The sequence below is a fragment of the Plecotus auritus genome, assembly GCF_963455305.1.
Source record: "Plecotus auritus genome assembly, chromosome: 3".
Lineage (NCBI taxonomy): Eukaryota > Metazoa > Chordata > Mammalia > Chiroptera > Vespertilionidae > Plecotus > Plecotus auritus.
This window is the reverse complement of record NC_137772.1, coordinates 216,917,127-216,938,228: the sequence shown is the minus strand read 5'-3', so window position 1 is coordinate 216,938,228 and position 21,102 is coordinate 216,917,127. Positions and strand designations below refer to the sequence as shown.

General features: G+C 52.5%; 1 protein-coding gene across 2 annotated transcripts in view; it reads left to right on the top strand.

The window, feature by feature from the left end:
• Positions 1-21,102, top strand: part of SYN3 (synapsin III) — a 391,487-nt gene that overhangs the window by 182,431 nt on the left and 187,954 nt on the right. The gene's annotated exons all lie outside the window — the stretch shown is intronic.

The following is a 21,102-nucleotide window of genomic DNA, read 5'->3' as shown; positions in this document are numbered from 1 at the left end:
GCAGGGGACATGTCAGGAAATCCAGGAATACACGCCTAGGGTGACCGTCTATGGGGGCAGTGCTGTGAAGGCCACACCACAGAGTCATTGGGCTAGAAATGGCTGCAGAGGGCGCTGCTTTCTGTGGGGTAGGAAGTCTCTGAGGAGGGCACACCCCAGCTGAGATGTGAACACGAAGAAGGCTCTTCCCTGCGAGCATCTGGGAGGAGGGAACACCAGTCAGGGAGAACAGCAAGTGCCAGGGCCTCTAGAAAGGGCAGGAGGATAGGTCGCCCCACCTAGGGCAGACAGGTCTCCACCCTTTGGCAAGGAATTGGGGGCGGGGAGGTGAAGTGATCCAAAACTGGGGTGAAACCAGGTCCTAGGAGCCTAGGCTGCGAACGATAATGGGTAATTGCTAGCAACGAATGCTCTGAGTCTCGTTATTAAGGAGCATCTCGATGCTGCCTTATATTTTCCATACCTCACCCCCTTCCACCTCACAGTCCTGGGGAGGGAGACACCAAGTTTGAATGACACTTTCCAGATGAGGAGACTAGCACCGAAAAGGTGCCACGACTTGGCAACCAGCCAGGAGCTGCGTCCACGCCGGTCCACCTTGGGAGAGAGGTTTCTCTCCCTGCGCCCGGAGCAGCCATCAGTTCTAAGTGCGCACGTGCCCTTCTGCAGCTGGCGCCTGCTGTCTCTCCACTCCTGGTCTCTCTGCCTTTCTCTACCCGCTCATCCCGTGTGGAACGAGACTCGACTGTCTTGGCTATAAAAATAAGGAAAAGTTTAGTACAAAATAAGGGCTGAAAATACTGCTCGGAAATGCAAGCTCAACCTCTTTCTCAGAAACTCCCCCGTTTACCCTTCAGAGAAGTGACGGGGGTGGAGGGGGGCGTGCAGGACATTTCTTTGGAAATGGTCTTTCCAAGTACATTTTTAAGTGCCTTTGTACCCCTTAAAATTCTTAGCTCTAAGGAAAGGCATCTCGTTTTCACATTTTCCTGTCGTCTCCCCCTCCCGACGTTTAAGACCCTTCCCACCTCCGTTTTGGAGCCTGACCCAGCCCCATCCCTCCCTCTATCAATGTCAGCTCCAGCACCTGGCTCGTTTCATGAGATCTGGTTGTATTGTTTCCCCTGCCACTCTAGCAACACTCTGAAGCCCGAGATGTTTAGCCACACTGCTTTTTAGCCCTCGAAGCACAGAGTAGAGTCCCGGGAGCCTTGGGGGTGGGGGTGGCCAGCAGCCCATTGAGTCTGGAGGTTGGATGAGGGCATGCTTGGTGGGATTTGAGTTGCACTGATTCCTGCACCGTGCCAGTCATGTGGAAGGTTTTAGAAGCCTTTCCAGACCAAATCCACTTTGGATAAGCATCTTATGTGATAAGATGCTTCTCTTTTTTTCTTTTCATGTTAACGGTTTTGTCCCAAATGCCAATGTTTTCTACGAGGGGAGCCTTGCCTAGAACAGGAGTGTGAGGCAGATAACTTGCTGAACTCTGAGCAGCAGGCTCCTCGTTGAAAGCATCTGAGGCATTCGGCCATGGCAGCTTCTTAATTTTTTTCTTTTTTTTTTTATTGTTTGAAGTATTACAAATAGTAGTACATATGTCTCCTTTTTTTCCCCCATTGACCTCCTCCCAGCCTTCCCTACCCCCCAGTACATGCCTTTACCTGCCCCCCCCTCCCCACTGTCTTTCCGCAGCTTCTTAATTTTGGAAGCGCACGAGTAGTCTGATGTTTCCAGCGAACGGTAATGAAATGGTGGTTTGGGTTAGTTCCTCTTGCTCCCTAGCCTAAACTAGTCCTCGTAGTGTCTTTAGAGTTCATTTCCCCTTTCAGTTGGGAAGTTCTCCCTAATGTCTAACCTGAGGGGACTCCCCTCCGCCCACCTGCCCCTGTAAGGTCGGCTCAGGCCTCATCTTAAGGAAAAGGAGAGCAAGCTCCGTGGATCTTTGTGCGGGGCAGCCCCTATGCCAGGGAGCCCCTCCCGCAAGCAGACCGCACAGCCAGCCAGCCAGCCAGAGGTCACAGTGCACAGGGACCTAATACGCAAGCATCGCTTCTCCAAGTCCACGTGCGAAGGTAGATGGGTGCCCCTGGCTCCATGGGAAAGGTGAAGACACTGGCTCTCCCCCTTGTTCTTGACCGCTGAGAACAATGATACATGGATAAACCTTGGGGGAACTGAAGAAGTCTCCAAATGTATCTGGCTGACCTGGAATTTCCCTTCCTGGAACGTTCCTAGGAAAGGTGATCCCATGACCACCCACCCCCTTCCTATCAAGTTACAGAACGCTGGAATCTCCGGGAACGTGATTTTTAGAAGTCCCATCCTCTTCTTATCAGTGGGAAAAATAAGGTCCAGACAGGTGAAGGAATTTCCGCAGTGCCTCAGGACAGGGCGGTAGCTGCCTGAGCCTCCCCGGGCGCTGGCACGCGCACACACACACACACACACACACACACACACACACACGGGACCGGCCGCAGCCCATGGCCTGAGGCGTGCACCTTGGCCATGGAAACCCAGCCACTCGCCATCCTGGACCTGCCTTTCAGATCTGCAGATGAGTTCCTCCCAGCGTGTTTGGACAGTGACCGATGGGAAGCATTTCCCCTACCCCGACTGACCAAATAGTCGTCTGTGATGATCATCTTCACCTCTGCCCCGCGGGGCCCGGTGAACTCACTCGAGCGAACACGGCCCTGTACTCCTCAGCCCTGTATCTCTTGTGCGTTTCGTGTTTTTCCTTTCCAAATAATTATCTAACACCTTTTGAAAACATTCCAAACACATCCCTGCAAAGAGACACGTAAAACCTTTCTAGGGGGACGAAAGGTGCTTGTATTAAAAAAATATTTTTTTAAAAGACAAAAGATCTGAGGTCGGTTCCAAAAGTTGGTGCAGAAGAACAGCTGTGTGTGTGTGTGTGTGTGTGTGTGTGTACAAGTCACCTCACCTCTCCAGGCCTCAGTTTCCATTTTATTGGATGAAAGATGTAACTCAGTGGTCTCCAAGCCCCTACACCCCCCCCCCCATTGCACCCCCCGGCTAGAAAGGACTAAGATCTCATGGGAAATTCTCAAGGACAAGGTGAGAGTTACTGAAGGGCAGACAGATCGTGCCACTTAAACAGGTGTGAGGCGAATCAAAGGTGCCCATGACTGAAGCGCAGCTGTCAATCACTCAGCAACAACTGAGTTCTTACTGTGATCTCTCCTCCGAGGCTGAGACTGGACACAGAGATTGTGGTGCGAAGGCATTGGAGAGACTGAGGTCTTGCTCCTGAGAGAGCCCCTTGTCATGACTTGTTTTTCTGTCTGCCTGCCTCCTGGATCATAAGCACTCAGAGATGAGAAGTAGCCGGTCTTGTCCCCATACGGTCTTTCCAACAATGATTGAACTCCTATACTTTGTTCAGATCACAGCGTCAATGTCACCACCTCCAGGAAGCCTTTCCTGATTTCCTTCCCCAGTCTTCACCCTCTCCCTCCTGCGTATCCCCACAGCACCCTGTGCTTCTTTCTGCTTCTGTTCCTGGACTGTAAGCCCTTTGAGGACAGGAATCGAGTGTTGGTAACAAGGGCCGTAAGAACTGGTTGAGTGAGTTGAGCTGATGGGCCCCACCAGCCCCTTCCCAGTTATTCAGGTGGGCAGGTGGAGCACACAGACCTATCCCTCTGGCCAGTGCTAGGGGGCGCTGTAAGCCAGAGAACACCCGGTCCCCGGCCTGCAGTCCCAGCCAGTCTCACTGAAGCGGCACAGTTCCATCCTAGCCAGCGGGTGCTGGTGCCTTGAGTGGGTGAAGCGAGCCCCTCCCGTCTGCAATAGCCACAAAGCTCTCAGTCGGCATCCCGTCTGAGTACGCAGCTGCCCAGCTTCTCCACCCTCGAGCTGGCCTCGCGTCAACTTGAGGGGGAGACGTGCCCTTGGGAAGAGAGAAGACATGAATCATGGGGCTGGGGGGACCCGGGCTCTGGGAACCCGGCAGCGGATGCCACGGTCGGGCCCACTCCTCCGAGCTGGCCTCTGGAAAGGAAGCCGGGAGAAGGCGCCGACAGGACATGGGTTGTTTCGGTTGCCTCACAGGGGAACCCCTCTTTTCTCCCTGCTTTTCCCTCCCCAGACCCTCGCCACAATGCCTTCCCCCAAGCCCACGGTCCATCTGAAAGTCATTACCTTCAAGCTAGGCTTTCCCAAGCCACAGACAGCCCGGTCCCCCCATCACCCTGGCCCTGGCCGGACCCGCACGGGGGACCTGGGAACCTGGGACAGTCGGTACTGCAGGTTCTTTCTGTGTCTGCACCAGCAGGGAGTCAACACCTTTCCTGGCTTCCGTCTGGAACCAATTTCGTGGCAGTAAAACGGCCTCTTGCCCAGCTCTGCCCCCGCCCCGCCCGGGAGTGAAGACCCCTCAGTAAGAGAGTCTCTGGTTCTTCTGCTGAGCCCTGGGGTTTCCACATTTCTTTCCACCCGGCTACCCCCAGGATGTGAAGCCAGAAAACACATGTGCCCCGCACAGACACGCTGTGCCCCGTGCTTTCTGGGGTGGTGGGTGGGCAACTGTTCATACTCCATCTCTTGATTTTTAAAAATGTGTTAATGCCCGTGTGCTCAGTCGATCATTTCTGCGAAGACTAATATGAAGTGGAGCAGCTGTGGGCAAACTACGGCCCGCGGGCCGGATCCGGCTGTTCTATCCGGTTCTCTTGCTCTCCCCTCCGCTCCTTTACTTTGAATTTATATTAGTTCACACAAACACTCCATCCATGCTTTTGTTCCGGCCCTCCGGTCCAGTTTAAGAACCTATTGTGGCCCTCGAGTCAAAAAGTTTGCCCACCCCTGAAGTGGAGGGAGGACGTCTCCTCGGCCCTGTCCTAATGTCTTCCGTAGGCCCGTGGGGTCCGTGTGCTTTCCTCTGCCGTGTCCGGGAGGTTGAACGCCGTTTCGCACGGTTGACGCACACGAGTGAGGGTGTCTGTGCCGGGGGCCCCGGTGGCTTGGGAAGGAATGGGATGGAGGGCTGGGCAGCCTCCTGGCAGATGGGGCTGGAGGTCCTGTTTCTGCCAAGGCATCTGAACTCTTTTCCGCGGAACCTGCTGGCACTGGAACGGACTTGTCCTGGATAGCGGGGAGCATTGGACGCCGCCGATCACTTCCTTCCTTGAACTTGGCAGCTAAGACCGCCCGCTCTGGGTTTTCGCCTTCTACCTCTCCAACTGTACCTTCTCCGTCTTCTGGCAGAGTCTTCGGGCTCTTGCCGTCCCTAAAATGTAGGTGTTTCCCAATTTTCTGTCCTTGGCTTCCTTCCCTTCCTTCTAGCCTCCACCCTCTCCCCCAGTTCTACCCACCACGGTGCCGTGTGCGCTGAAACGGGCGCTGCACGCAGCAATATCCTCTGAGCTCCAGTCTCTCTCCAGCTTCCCCCTGGACACTTACACCTGGAGGGCCCATGGCTGCCTCAGCCTCCAAAGGCTCCAAAACTCATTGTCTCTCCCCCTTTTTCCCCTGCAGCATCACCTATCTCCACCAATGCCACCGTCGGTCACCAGGTCCCCTCCATTCTCAGGCCACACATCTAACCGTCCCCTTCTCTCCATTCCCAACGTGTCTGGCTTGGATCAGGCCCCCACAGATTCTTTCCTGACGATTTCAGTCATCACATAATTGGTCACCCTGCCCAGAGGCTTTCTCTGTCAGCTTCAATTTGCACTGCTGCTCCTGAGAAGCGTTTCAATATAAATCTGAAACCACACTGTCCTTGGCTCCCAGTGGTTCATTGGCTCTCCACGGCTTGCTGAACCAAGTCTCACGCTCCAAAGAAAGGCGTACAAGGCGCTCTGTGATCTGGCCCTTCCCAGGGCCCCCCAGAGGGGGATATCCAGGTAGGGTACAGTGTGATGGCCGCCCCTGAAGTTATGCCACAGCAGGGCTGTCCTTGCTTACCTCTGCAAACCTGTGCCCTAATTCCCACCTCCCAGCCCTTTCTGTTCCAGCCTCCGGTTTCCTGTCTGAGGCTGTGTTCACCCTCACTCTTTTCCTGGAATCCACGTGCTAACAAGATATTCCCCACCCCCTCCATGTCATCCACCAGGAATCTTTTATCTTTCAGGATTCAGTTAGAGTCATTTCTCTTCCCTGGGACACTCAGTGACTTTGGGATGATAAGCTGGAAAAGACTTCTAAGACAAGAAAAAAGGAAGGGGAACTCACATTCGTTGAGCAACAACTCCATATATGTCACGTTCAATACAGCATTTCCTCCCATGCTCAGAACCTGAAATAATAGGTATTATCTAATGCCCATTTTACAGTCAAGAATACTGAGGCAAAAACATTAACTGGAAAAGATACATGCGTCTCCCTGTTCAATAGCCAAGATATGGACAATAGCCAAGATATGGAAGTAGCCTAAGTGTCCATCAATGGATGAATGAAAGGAATTGTGGTACATATATACACAATGAAATATTATTCAGCCGTAAAAAGAATGACATCTTGCCATTTTCAGCAACCTGGATGGACATCAAGGGAATTACCCTAAGTGAAGTAAGTGAGACAGAGAAAGACAAATACCATATGTTCTTACTTATATGTGGGAGCTTTAAAAAAAAAAAAAAAAAAAAAAAAAAAACAGAAAACAAGCTCATAGATGCAGAGAACAGATTAGTGGGAGGAATGAAGAGTGTCAAAAGCTAAAAGAGAGAGAGGGAGAGAGAGAGAGAGAGAATAAAACTCAGGCTCAAAGACGTTAAATTTCACGTCCAGTTGCTTACAAGCGAGGAAGTGGCAGAGTTGGGATTCAGATTCACAGGTCTCTTCCCAAACAGCTCTCTTACTGGTGTCCGCAAGCTCACTGTGCCCATAGGTTCTGCGGAGCATTAGAAGTGCTGGTGACTTCCTCCTAGTCTTTCGGGGTTCCACTGAGTGCCGGGGGCTCTTGGCCATTGTGTGACGCAGCCAAGCGGAGGGACACCCAGGGAGCTTTATCGGCGGCAGGTGGGCCGCACCTCCTGCTCTGGGCCTGGTTCGCTGTGGAGGAGGCAGGAGAGATGACATGGTGGCCCGTGTCTGGGGGTGTGGGCGTGCCCTTCCTTCCTGGGCATTTGGATGGATGCCACGGGAAAATTGCATTTGTATGACACAGAAAGGGCCTGAAACCAGAGGCAAGCCGGTAGAATACTGATCAGTACATTTTAACAGCTATTGAATATGGCTTCATTTCCTCTTGAAATGTCAGACGTGAGACTGAGGCGATATGCCGGGTTTTTCTCGTAGTTCTGCCATACACAATAGCTGAGCGACCTTGAGTAAATCAATGAGCCCCCTTTCTTCAAATGTAAAACTGGGGGGTGGATTTTATAATTTTTAAAAGCTTCCCAGTGGAATATTCTGGAAGGCAGACTGACAAGGAGGTTAGGGACCAAGGCCTGTGATGTCAATAAATCTGGATTTTGATCCTTTTTTACTGTGACCTTGGCCGAGTATCTTAACCTCTCAGCGCCTCAGCATCTAATGGTAAAATGGCTGGTTTGGCTCAGTGGATAGAGTGTTGCCCTGTGGACTGAAGGGTCCCAGGTTCAGTTCTGATCAAGGGCATGTACCTCGGTTGCAGGCTTGATCCTCAGTACTGATCGGGGCATGTGCAAGAGGCAACCAATCGATGTGTCTCTCTCACGTCTGTTTCTCTCACTGTGTCTCTCCTCTTCCTTTCCACTCTCTCTAAAAATCAATGGAAAAATATCCTCGGGTGAGAATTCACCAAAAAAAAACCCCACAAAACATATAATGGTAAAGTTGAGGAGAGATTCCGACCTATAGGATCTTCGTGAGGATCAAACAAGGGATGGTTGGTGAATAAGGCACTTGGCATAGTGCCTGGCACAGAGTGAATTCTCACTGAGAACCTACAGGTGCCAGGGTGCAGCCCTCCAGGTATAGAGATGAATGAGACCAGCCCCTCCCCTCAAGTAGCATATGATCTGTGTTCATTAAAGAGAAGCATATCCCCTTTGACCATGTAAGTGATAATCAGAGAAGAGAGGGAGGGAAATTAATAAAAACTTGATAGAAATAGCTCATTCTTACAGAGTGCCTACTGGTGCTGGGCATTCTTCTGAGTGGTTTGCCTATCTTAATTGAGACTAATCCTTATAGCAAAAGCTGTTAGATAGATAGGATTATCCCACCATCTCTTTTTTTCTTCAGATATGGAAATAAAGGTAAAGAGACATTATGTGATTTGCTCAAGAGTGCATGGCCCGGATGCTGCAGTGCTGGGATTTGAAACCAGCGCTGTCTGGCACAAGCACCCAGGCTCTTCACCACCCTGCTAGCCTGCCTCTTCGTGGCCAGCTGTTGTATCTATATGGTGGAAATACTTCGTAACGGTGTGCTACTGCACAGTCTTCCCAAATCTGCATTCAGTGACATCACATTGGAACTTTAAATTGGCCATGATCAGAGTATTTACAACTACAGCAAGTATGTCAAACTCGCGGCCTGCGGGCCACATGCCTCGTTTATTTGCCCCATGTTAGCCTTTGAGTTTGACATGCTTGCACTACAGCCATTAGCAGATGCTATCACTCAGGACTTTTTGTCCTGGAGAGCTAGTTAAATATTTAGCAGCTCACCATTTCCTAGCTATGTGATCTTGGGTGAGTAACCTTTCTGGATCTCAGTTTTCTCATCTGTGAAAGAGGAGCGGCGTTAGTGCCAACCTCACAGAGTTGTGAGAAATAAACATGATGATGCATGGAAAGGATTTAGCAGAAAGCCTGGCATAGAATCAGCCATCAACGAATGGCCACTGTCAATATTATCATTAGGCACCATCTCCTACAAGGAGCCTTTCCTTCCATCCAGGCGGGGTGCCTCCCTCAGAGATACCTCTGCCTCGATATTCAGCACACTGTGCTGGAATTGTCAGTCTCCACGTCATCTCCCCTCTTTGGAAAGTGCGCTAATTGACAAAGTCTAATTGAGTTTTCTCTTCTGAGCACTTAGCACAATGCCTGACACACAGTAGATCCTCAAAACACTGTTAGATTGCCTGGCTGGCATGGCTCAGTGGTTGAGCGTCGATCTATGAATAAGGAAGTCACGGTTCGATTCCCAGTCAGGGCACATGTGGGCTCAATCCCAGTGTGGGGCATGCAGGAGGCAGCCAATCAATGATTCTCTCGCATCATTGATACCTCTCTCTCTCTCTCTCCCTCCTCTTCTCCCCACCCCCTTCCTCTCTGAAATCAATAAAAATACATATGTATTTTAAAAACTGTTCTATTAGATTAGACTGTTCATGAAGAAAGAGTTCAGAAGCTACCGAAAAACCAGAATTTGGAAACTGGAGGCTTCTCTAATCACATTACAAACTTTTAAGACATCCTTCCCCACATCTAAGCATTACTGGAACACTGAGCTTGGGGTTCATGCCTTGGGAGGACCTTATAATGAGGCCATTTTGGAATTTCAGGCACTAAAATCCCCCCGACTGGAGCCCACACAGACCCCCCGCATGCTGAGCTTGTTTATAATGAAGTTGTCAATGTGTATGACACGGAGCCCGGTGCTGGTCCCGGCATGTCAAGCAGGAAGAGGACCAGTAATTTCCAAACCGCCCCAAGGGAGTTGGCACTGCCTCTGCCTCAAGTATTTAGAGAAAAAAGATCTCGATGTCACATCAACAGACTCCAAGAGGGATTGCACGTACCTGGCCTACGAGCCCGTGTTTGGAGGCTGATGTTAGAGAAAAAGGAGGGAGAGGCTGAAGGCATGTTGAAAAATCATTTTTTTTTGTCTGTTGTTCCTTTGTATGAGCTGGTTACTGGCGTGTGCAACGCCCAGTAATTAAAATGGCTGGAATGCTTTGCATTTTTACAGTAAAGTGAAGGCAGCTAGGAGGCCCAGAGCTGGGGTTAGCTGGAGAGGGGCCCAGGGATCCTACCCCAACTGCTCCTTGGCCTGGCAGATGTAGCTGGCATCTGCCTTGGGGTGCAGGTTGGAGGGTGGTGGTGCAGAGGGAGGAAGTCAAAGGTATCACTGTCCCCCCTCCCGGACCCCCCCCCCCCCAAAAAAAAAAGATCAGGTACATCCAGGTGCACGCCTCTGGAGGAAGCTAGGTCTGGGCCACCCACTGGCTGGAAGTCTGTAATGATCAGTGGTGATGCTTAGGAATGATAAACAATGAGAAAGCTATCTCTCATCAAATACCTACCCTGTGCCAGGCCCTGCACTAATGCTGTTACATATATTCTCTGATTTCAAGAGGGAGAATCAGATCGTATCACTCTCCTGCTCAAAACTCTCTTGGATTCCTGGTGCATTTAAAATAACTCCTCAATGCCTCACCCTTCAGTGCCCAGCGTGACGTAGCCCCCGCTGCCACTGCCCTTATGCCCTTCACTCTCCCAGGCTGCCTCCTCTTCATTCTTTCACCGGGTCACGCTCGCCCCTGCTCCGGGGTCGCCCCGCCTCCTCCCCCAGCTGTTCCCCAGGTCCTGCCATGGCCAATCCCTTCTCATTACTCAGAGTCCAGCTCAGGTGTCACCTTCTCAGAGGCCCCTGCTCTAGCCAAAGTAGCACAGCTATTGCTGGTCACTCAGGCCTCCCATCAGCCCCTTTTCAGATTTCTTTTCCAGTCCTTAGCACTGTCTGGAAAAAAAATCCTATTCGCTTGTTTATCTTGTATTCGTTGTCTTTTCCAACTCGAATGGAAGCTCCTTGAGGTCAGGGCCCTCGTCCGTCTTGTTAGCTGTTGTGTTCTCCGCGCCTAGATCAGTGATTCACAAATACTTGCCAAGGTCATGAATCTTCACAACAACCCAACGATTTGGATCATTGGCATCATCTTCCAGGTGAGAAAACTGCAGCTCAGAGAGCGTAACCCACCTGCCCAAGCCCATCCCATGAGAAGGATGTCACCGAGGTCGGTCTGACCCCAAAGCCCGTGTTTTGGAATGGGTATGCATGTACGTACACCCTCGTCCCCGAGCTGGCCATCTGCTTGGGACAGCGAAAGTGCACACTAAGGCATTAGGAGTCTGTTTGGCTGGAAGGCTGCATTGTTTCTCCTAGAAAATAGCGGGGAGATGGTATGTATTTCAGGGAAGGAGCTAGAACACAAGGCTCACTGCGAGCCCTTTGGTGGTACCAAGAAATAAGACTGTGAGCACCTGGTGGGAACCCAGGACACTGGTATTCTGGTCCAAGGTCAGCCCCCTGTGTGAACCTGGATGCGTTAATTACCCCTCTGGGTTGCTGTTCCTGTTGTTTTAATGTACCGAGGTTGTCTGCTCCCACTCCCCCGGGGGACAGCTGCATGGCAGTGTCCCTTTCCTGTGCTGAGATGGAGCGGCTGATATGTTGCATGGATCCCTAAGGTGGAAACCACTTGCGGGGGGTGGGGGGGGCGGGGGCACGGGAGGGGAGAGGTGAAGAATAATGTTCTCCTTGACCATGTTTGTGCCCGCCTGTGGGCAACTTCAGAAATAAGCAGCTGGAGCCCTATCTGGTTTGGCTCAGTGGATAGAGCCTGCAGACTGAAGGATCCCGGGTTCGATTCTGATCGAGGGCGCGTACCTCGGTTGCAGGCTCCATCCCCAGCCCTGGTCGGGGCACTTGCCAGAGGCAACCAATCGATGTGTCTCTCTACATCGATGTTTCTCTCTCTGTCTCTCCCCATCCCTTCTATTCTCTAGAAAAATCAATGAAAAAATGTCCTCGGGGGAGGATTTTTAAAAAAGAAAGAAAGAAGCATCTGGATTTAAAATATCGCTTTCAAAGCACTCGGAGTGCTGGAGGATGGCAGACTTGGTTAAGCGAGGACCGTGACCGCTGAACCTGTCAGTGTCCACATGTCCCCTCCCTGATAAACCTGGCTGCTCAGCCTGGCCTCCTGGCCCAAGTCGGCCCCAGCCGCAGCCCTCTCCAGGCTTCATCCTAGCCAAGCGGCACGTGTTCTTCCTCATCAGGACATGACTGTATCTGCTTCCCACCATCAGCTTTCTCAAACGTGCCTTATTACATGTAATTCCAACCTATAGAAGAGTTGGCAGAATAGTTCACAGAATTACCAGATACCTTTCACCCAAGTCCCCCAAATCCTATATAATAAAAGCCTAATACGCTAATTGTCCGGTCGTCCAGTTGTCTGTTCAACCAATCAAAGCATAATAAGCTAATGATATGCTAAGGCCACTAAACCGCTCGCTATGACGTGCACTGACCACCAGAGGGCAGACAGTTGACCAGTCGCTATGACGTGCACCAACCACGAGGGGATAGACCAGGGGTGGGCAAACTTTTTGACTCGAGGGCCACAATGGGTTCTTAAACTGGACCGGAGGGCCGGAACAAAAGCATGGATGGAGTGTTTGTGTGAACTAATATAAATTCAAAGGAAAGGAGCGGAGGGGAGAGCAAGAGAACCCTCCGCTCTTTCGGCTCCGTGGGCCAGATAGAACAGCCGAACGGGCCGGATCCGGCCTGCGGGCCATAGTTTGCCCATGGCTGGGATAGACAGCAGTCGACCAATCACTATGACATGCACTGATCACCAGGGGGCAGATGCTCCGACCAGCAGGTTAGCTTGCTGCTGGGGTCTGGCTGATAGGGACTGAGCAAGACAGGCCAGACACACCCTGGATCCCTCTCGCAGTCCCTCCCTGGCTGGCCAACCTCCCGCATCCCTCCTCAGCCCTGATCATGTACCGCTGGGGTCCCTCGGCCTGGCCTGTGCCCTCTCACAATCTGGGACCCCTTGAGGGATGTCGGAGAGCCAGTTTCAGCCCGATCCTGCAGGCCAGGCTGAGGGACCCTATTGGTGCACAAATTTGTGCACCGGGCCTCTAGTGTTAACATATTACCACATTTCTTTTATTTTCCTCCTTTACTCTTGCTCTCTCCCTCTCTCCTTCCCTCTCCTATTTAAGAGTAAGCCACAGACACTGTGCTTCTACAGCCCTAAATATTTCAGTGTGTATTTCCTAGTCACAAGGCCACCATCGGCTCCTGCAGTTCAGCCCTTGGGGTTGGTATTCAAACTCTATCTCTCATGAACTGTGGGCTTTTATGCAGAATATTTCACTTCTCTGAGCCCCAGCCTCCTCATCTATAAATCAAGGGCACCAGGAGCGCCTGCCTCACAAGGCTGATGTGAGAATTAAGTGAGAAACCCCATGTCGAGCTTGCCGTCTACTTGGGATATCGAACGTGCACAATATGCCATTAGGAGTCTGTTTGGCTGGAAGGCTGGATTGTTTCTCCTCGGAAGTGGTCTGAATTCCTTCTTCTTCTCCTCCTTTGAAAGGTCAATTCTCATCAGAAAGAAGATAGGTTCTGTCTTTTGTTCACCTTATTTATTGAGCACCTACCTCGGGTCTGACCCCGTTCTGGGTGCTGAGACAAAGCAGCAAATGGCAAATGCAGCCTCTGTCCTCCCATCTGCCTGGTGGAGAGACTATGTGCACAGGGCAAGGACAGGAGCCTGCCTTGGCCTTGGCCTTGGCCTTGGCCTTGGCCTTGCTGGAGGCAGAACAGAGAGGCTTGCTCAGCCTCGCCATGAGAGGGAGCTCTTTGTTCCGGCTCCCTCTGCCGTGCCTGGCTTTCCTGCCCTGGTTCTCCAGTTGCAGAATGGAGCAGTATTTGCCCAACCTGTCTCCTCACTGGCACTGAGGATTAAGGAGTTGATATAGATGACATCACAGTTGTAACCTTCCAGGCACGTACAGCTGGTAATTATATTTTTCCTATTAACACACTTCCTGGGAAGGCAGTAAGTCTTTGGGGGGTGGGGGGGATGGGACATGGCCTGAGGGTCACACCAGACCTGTGTTTATTCCCAGCCCTGCCACTAGCCAGCTGTGTGTCCTTGAGGAGGTCATTACTCTTGTCTGCATCAGGATTTGCTCTCCTGTGAAATGGGAATAATAATGCCTGCTTCAGAGAGTCGCAGTGAGGATTATATGAGGAGCTGGCTCATGGAAGAGACTTAATGAGGAGTTACTGGTAATTCAGTGTCTTACATTCACAGCTCTCCCCCATTGTCATTCTCTCAGGGCATCCTTCTCTGACCCCCAACTAGAGCAGAATTCGCTGTTAGAGGCCAGCACTGTGTTAGTTCTTAGTGGCACACATCACATTTTGCATTTATTTGGATGATTCTTTGATTAACATCAGCCTCCCTAACTAGCCTTATGGAGGCAGGGTTTGTGTCTGTCTTGGGCTATCAGTGTAACCCCAGTGCCTCACACAGGCCTGGCACATAATAGGTGCTCAACAAATATTTGTGGAGTAAATTAATGAAGGAAACAAGTAGTATCCCCCACCACCCAGTACACTGGTGTATTCAGTTTACTTGGAAGGGAGTGTTATAAATACATTTTTATTCTTGTTACTGAAAGTCTGGAGTTTAATTTCTTTTTAAGAAATAGGTAGAGCAGTCCTGCTGGCATGGCTCAGTGGTTGAGCGTCGACCTATGAACCAGGAGGTCACGGTTCGGTTCCTGGTCAGGGCACACGCCCAGGTTAGCGGGCTCCATTGCCCGATGGGGGGGTGTGCAGGTGATCAATGATTCTCTCTCATCATTGATGTTTCTATCTGCCCCTCCCTTCCTCTCTGAAATCAATAAAAATATTATTTTTAAAAGCTTAAAAAAAAAGAAATAGGGTGTGTTCAAGATTCTCTTTAAAATAGTGTCATCCGCTTTTGTGTGCTTTTCATGTGCTTTCTTGGGTGGGGCTACAATTCAATGCACACCTGGGGGACTGTGCTCCACTCAGCATAACCCCATGAGGAGGTCTCCTGGGCGGTGTCCTGACGTGGGGTCTTGATGGAAGCAGCCGGCTGGAAAAGGTGGTCCCACGTCACAGGTCCCCTTTGCTGCTGGTCTAGAACATTGGGAATGAGAAAGGCCTTGTCTCTTCCTCAGATGGCGTGAACGTTGAAAAGTTAATGCTTCTAAGATCCAGGGGAAAGCACAGTTATCGGCTTCTGGCCATAAAACTTCCTGCCCTGAGATGCTGCCTGTCAGTCGTCCTATCTAATACGTCATGAGCAGCCAGGACCTGGTGGGGAAAAGCATTTTCCTCCTAGTGTGGCCGCCTGCAGACCTCCATTCTAGGACATTCCTCCCCCCTTTGCAATAATTCAGTGTTTCTCACAGGTTTTAGGTGGTGTCCCCATGAACTTTTTACCCAATAGTTAACCGCTCCGTGCAATATATAGTATAAAAAAAAAAAAAAACCTTCATTAACAAACAAAATCCACAAATTAATGGGTTCTTGCTTAGGATAAACTCAAAGCTGGCATTTTAAGTAATAAAGAAAGAAGAGTCAATTCCAAGAAAATAATAATGGTCTATATATATAAAAGCCTAAGCGACCGTTATGACCAAACAACCGGAATAACCAGAATGACTGGTCGACCAGTCACTATGATGCACTCTGACCACCAGCGGGAAGACGCTCAATGCAGGAGCTGCCCCCTGGTGGTCAGTGCGCTCCCAGAGCCAACCTCCCATGGACCCTTTCCCCGGCCAGCCAGCCAACCTCCTGGGGTCCCTCCCCCTGGCTGGCAGGCCCCCTGATAGGCCTCAATTGCTGGCCAGGCCAAGGGACCTCACCTGTGCACAAATTCCTGCACTGGGCCTCTAGTCAAATAATAATAGTAAACTGTTACAAGAAAATACCCCAAATCATGCACGTGAAAAGCTAATGTGTGAGTTTTGGAAATGCAGCAATTACTTATTTCTGGTCTCTTTCCCGACTAATCTCTGAGTTCTTTTGATAAAGACTGTCTCTTCATCGTTACCCCCCAGGCACTAGCACAGTACCTGACCGTAGGAGCTCAGTAAACTCACTGGATGTGGGGTCCATGGATGGAGAGAGGGTGGCTAACTGAATGTGGGACTTGGCACCTTGGGCTCTGGCAGGTTCCCCGAGGGGGGCCTCCCTGATGCCCGGGAGCTACAGCGCCCACATGAGGGCTCTCTTCCTCAGCTGGCATCTGTGTGGGAACCACTGAGGAAAGGAGGGCCAGTGGGTGCTCTCAGCCATGAAGTGAAATCTAACATGCCCGGATGCCAGCTTCCCCTTCTTGGGACTGCCCCCCCCCCCATGAGATAATTTGCAGCTGCCTGGAATGAAGGGGCTGCTGAGACTCCCAAAATCCACAGCACAATGCAAAGGACATTGGGCAGAACACCCTCGCGGTGTGGCCTCGGGTAGGTCACTTACTATCTCCCAGCCTGTCTCCTCCTCTCGGGCATAAAGGAGCTATTACAGCGAAAGAAACTCTGATTCTGGGAGGGGTTGGTTCTGGATTTGGAACTTGCGGGGAAGGCAGACGGAGGGAGGTGCTGATGGGCTGGTGCACAGCTGATTCAGGTGCTGACGTCCAATGGTCATCTGTAGGGTCAGCATCGTGAGTGGCTCTGGGTGGTGACAGCTGTGAGGTCATTCATGGGCACTCCCAGGTTTGGGAACTTTGCTGTGTGTGCCTGGGAAGCAAGGAGTGGCTTCTGCTACTGGCACCCCATCTAGCTCTGAGCGAAGGTCATGCAGCCTTGCCATGCCCCGCCAGGCCAGCAGACTTGCTTCCATTTTTAATTCTTATGCCTCCCCCAGGACCATGTTTTACAGTTTCCTGAATGCTTTCCATGCCCTCTGTCCCATCCCATCCCCCTGGGGTCCCAGAGGAGGCCATTCAGTGGTGCAGAGGGAGGGTGTGAACCAAACATTCAAGGCCGTGTGGCTCGGTAGGAAGAATACCTGCTGTGGGACAGAGAGTGCCCTCCAGGTGGCCCCGCGGATCGGACTGGAGCCAGACCCCTGCTTTCAAAGCTCCACCAGGTGCCAGCTGGGCAGCTGAGAAAGCTGGGCCCTTTCTCTGGGCTCCAGTTCTCTCCTTTGTGAAATGGGATGAGAACAGTGCCTGACCCACAGTGAATCCTGAATGCACTCTCTGGCACATGTGCAGTGATCATATTTTATTACCCCGGAGGGCATTTTGAGGATTTGCTGAGGCGATGTGTACGTTCATTTCACATGGCAGAGCAAAGGATTACAAACTGTGTGGCTTAACACAACAGAAATTTATTCTCTCATTTTTCTGGAGGCCAGAAATCCAGAATCAGGATCACTGGGCTGAAATTCAGGTGTGGGCAGGGCTGTGCTCCCTCGGGAGGTTCATCCCGTTTCTGGTGGGTGCCAGCAGTCCTTGGTTTGTGGCCGCATCTCTCTGACCTCTGCTTGCACCTTCACGTGGCCTGCTGTGTGTGTGTGTGTGTGTGTGTGTGTGTGTGTGTGTGTGTGTCCGTGTGTGTGTGTGTCCAACCTGCCTCTGCCTTCCTCTCATCAGGATGCACATGATGACAGTGTGGGTCCACCCCGATAGTCCAGGATAATCTCATCTCAAAATCCTCAATTTTATCACACCTATAAGCATCCTCTTTACAAATAAGATAACACGGACTGTGTGCAGGGATCAGGAGGTGGATATTTGAGGGGGGAGACCATTGTTCAGCCTGTCACGTGACCCTTTTATAAAAGACACAGTTTGCTGGGCCTGTTCTAGAAGGAAAGGGGAGCCACTCCCACCCTCTGCATCTGCCTTCTGGAGGCCCTGGGCTCACTCTGCATCTGCGGCTGGCCCACACCAGGGTTCTCCATTCTGTCAGGCACTTCCCAGGACTGCCTGCGTCTTCCTTGCCCCTGCCCCATTTCCCCCTGCAGAGAAATACAATAAAATAACACCAACACCTGCCACATGTTTGGTCCGGCTCTGATCTCCCCCTGGGCCCGGTGCTGTGCTCGGGGACAGAGGGCGTGAGCGTGGTTGTTAGCAGGCAAGTTCTGTTTCACAGAGCAGGACCTTACTTCAACTTACTCCTCAGGCCGATGGCTTTTCCAGACGTCCGAGGAGGACGTGGCCCCATCCTCTCTGGGCTGAGACACTCTCCAGGCATCCTACTGAGCCACATGCCAACAGCCAGCCTCCCGGAGGGGCACAGCTCTGCCCCCCAAGCCTCACACAGACTGGCCCCAGCAGCGGCTCGCTAAGAAATGTGCTCTCCCGCCCCTTCCAAAGTGCGATCGTGGGTGGAAACCGGGAGATGCTAGCTTTCTAGGTTCCTCACTGGCTGGTAAAAGTAGCACCAATGCGGTGGTAAATGCACCTTTGCGGTGGGCATGGATGAATACCACGCCAGCGCCCAGGTGACCTGCTCCATGTAGAATGCATGCTTGGAAATAGGCAAAGGGCATTGTTCATCTTCTGGTGGGGCTGCTGAGATGGCCAGTCACGCACACTGAGCGTGGGCATCACCGTTATGTGGTCCTCCCTGCAAGCCAGGCAGGCCAAGGTCACTCTCTCCACTTCAACGAAAGGAAACGGAGGCTCCGAGAGATCAGGCAACTGGCCTAACATCAGGCAGGTAGTAGGTGGCAGGCTGGGTCCTGGAGCCCATTCCCCACCTGGCGTCCTTCCCTCCAGCCTGGGCGAGGCCTCACCTCAGGCATCACGGAGGCCCTGGTGTGGAGGGTGCCGAGCGCCTGGCTGGGAGTTAGGAGCCTCTGCTGGGGTCTGTTCTGTGACCAACTATGCGAGCGAACTTCTCTCAGGTCCTCGATGTTTAGGACTTTAACATCTGTGTGGCGGACAGCTTCGGGGGAATAGGCTGCTTACACAGAACAGCAATACTAGCAGAACCCACTTAACTGTACACTCACTGTGTGGCAGGCACTGTTCAGTGTCCTTTACCTGGATTAAGAATGTAGCCCTCATGGCATCCTTAGGAGGGCTCTTATTACGGCCACTTCACAAGGAGAAAACTGAGACACAAAACCCATAAGAGCCTTGATTCAGGCCACACAGCTGTTGGTTGGAGAATAGGGGTGAGGGACGGTCTCCCAGACGAGGCGGACAGGTGGATAAAGGCAGAAGAGAGAGCCATGTGGCTGGCTGTCTAGAAGAGTTTTCAGACCAGGGGAACATCCACTGGAGAGGCCCTGAGATGGGGGTGTCCTTGGTGTTGAAGGAGCAGCAAGTGAGTGAGCAGAAGGAGGAAGCGGGAGGGGCAGGAGGTGAGGCTAGAGAAGGGGTGGGGCGGGGAGGGGAGGTCATGCAGGACCTTGTAGCTCAGGGTAAGGAAATTGGCTTTTGTTCAGAGCTGGGAAAAGAGACAGGTGAGGGGCAAAGGACACAAACCAAGGGCAGACGGAGGCGATTGCAGACAGAAGTGACGGGCCAGGGGGTAGCCACAGACAGGCGTGGTCAAATGTGGCCGATTCTGGTTTTATTTTGAAGGTGAGGCTGACAGAATTCGCCAAGGGGTTGGATGTGAGGTATAAGAAAATGAGCAGAGTTGAGGGTGACACCAAGGCTTCGGGGCCCATCAAATAGAAGGCGTCGCCGTTTCTGAGGTGGGGACTGTAGGATTGGTTGGGGGGAGAGGGGAAGAAGACGGTTTGCTGTGGACACCAACGCTCTATCGGAATTGCACGCATAAAGCGTTTATTTTAGTACATGTGCATTCAGTGCCGGAGCCTGGAATCGGAGCCCCGTCGGCGCACCGTTTGTCTGGGATCTGTCTATTAATACCCATTGCCGCCGTAACCAGCACAGCTCTGAAGGGAGGACACAGGACTGAGCGTCTGGAGGCCTAGACTGGGCACCAGGGAAAAGCATCAGACACGTGGCTCTTGGTGACGCAGTGAAAGTGGGAAGCCCCGTGGAGGTGGGGATGGGCGCCCAGGACAGAATGAGGTCACTTTAGAAACAGCATTGCGTGAGGATGGGGCCGGCTGTGCTGGGCCTGGAGCTACAGAGCTACAGACACTCAAACCTCGGTTCTCACTGGCTGGGGGGCCTCGGGAGAATGATTCCAGTTCCCTGAGCTGCAGCTTCCTCATTGGGAAAAGGGGACGGTGACGGGGCCTTTGTGAATATCACACCCAGTCCTCAGGTTGTCTGGAGGCCCCTCTCCCCACCGCCTCCCCCCCCCCTGCCGCCCCCACACCCACCCCGTGCCAGGCATTGCCCCGGGGCTGGGGATTCCTTGGGGAAGAACACACTCCATGCTTCTTCCTCCTGGAGCTTCAGGTGGCAGGACAAGCAGCAGGCACACAGCCAGGGCGGGAAACTCCTATCACATCCGTCCGCTCTGTCCCTCCCCAAAGTGGCTTTCACAGTGGCATCCCCCAACCCCCAGGCCCAGCCTTCTCCCGTGGGTGCAGAGCTGCACGGCCATGAGTGGCTTCCCCATTCTCCTCACCACAAAGGTGCCACCTCCTGCGATTTCCAGCAAAACTCCCTGAAAGCCCAGCTCTACCATCAGGAGGAGGAGCTGGGGGAGGGAGCCTCGCGCCCAGAGCCCCTGGGTTTCAGGACCCAATTCTCAGGCCCGGCTGGCGTGGGGCGGCTCCCCGTGGGCCCCTCTCTCAGCTTTGGCCCCTGGCCCGTCCTGGACATCCTTCCCAGGGCCATGAGCTCAGGGCCACACACTCAGTCACGTGTGATCTTTTATAAACACCCCATGTTAGTTCCTGTGCAAAGGGGTGCACTGCGCCAGGCCCCCCTCTCCCCTCCCCTTCCTGAAGCCTCTCCAGGCCGGCTCTTCTCAGCAGCCTGTGCTCCCCCCACTCCATGTTACCCCCCACAGAGGCCTTCCTGCCTGCCTGCGTGCGACCTCTTCCCACGTGGCCCTCCTCCGCTGTCCCCTCTCGCCTGGATACCTGTCATTTTCTCATTACCGTCTCAACCCCAGACCCAAGCTGGTCTTCTGCTTCTCTGTTTCCAATTAAACCTCCTCCTACCAGGAATCCTAGGCCACTTTGCTCTGTGGTCACCTGGGAGGAACATACAGCCCGGCCGGGAGGGGGTTTCCCATTGGCCAGCCTGGCGGACTTGGCCAGAGTGGTTGGGGGGGGCGCGGGGGGCGGGGAGGCTAACTGCTGTGGAGACCCGGGGCAGATGGGGTGGGCGGGTGTGAGGCAGGCGGGTGCACTTTCCTTCCTTGTCCCGCGATTTCTTTTCACAGCTGCGGTTCCTTGGAGCCCTCGCATGCCAGTTCCCAGAGCTAATTTTAGGCTCCTGGGACCGGCCTGTTC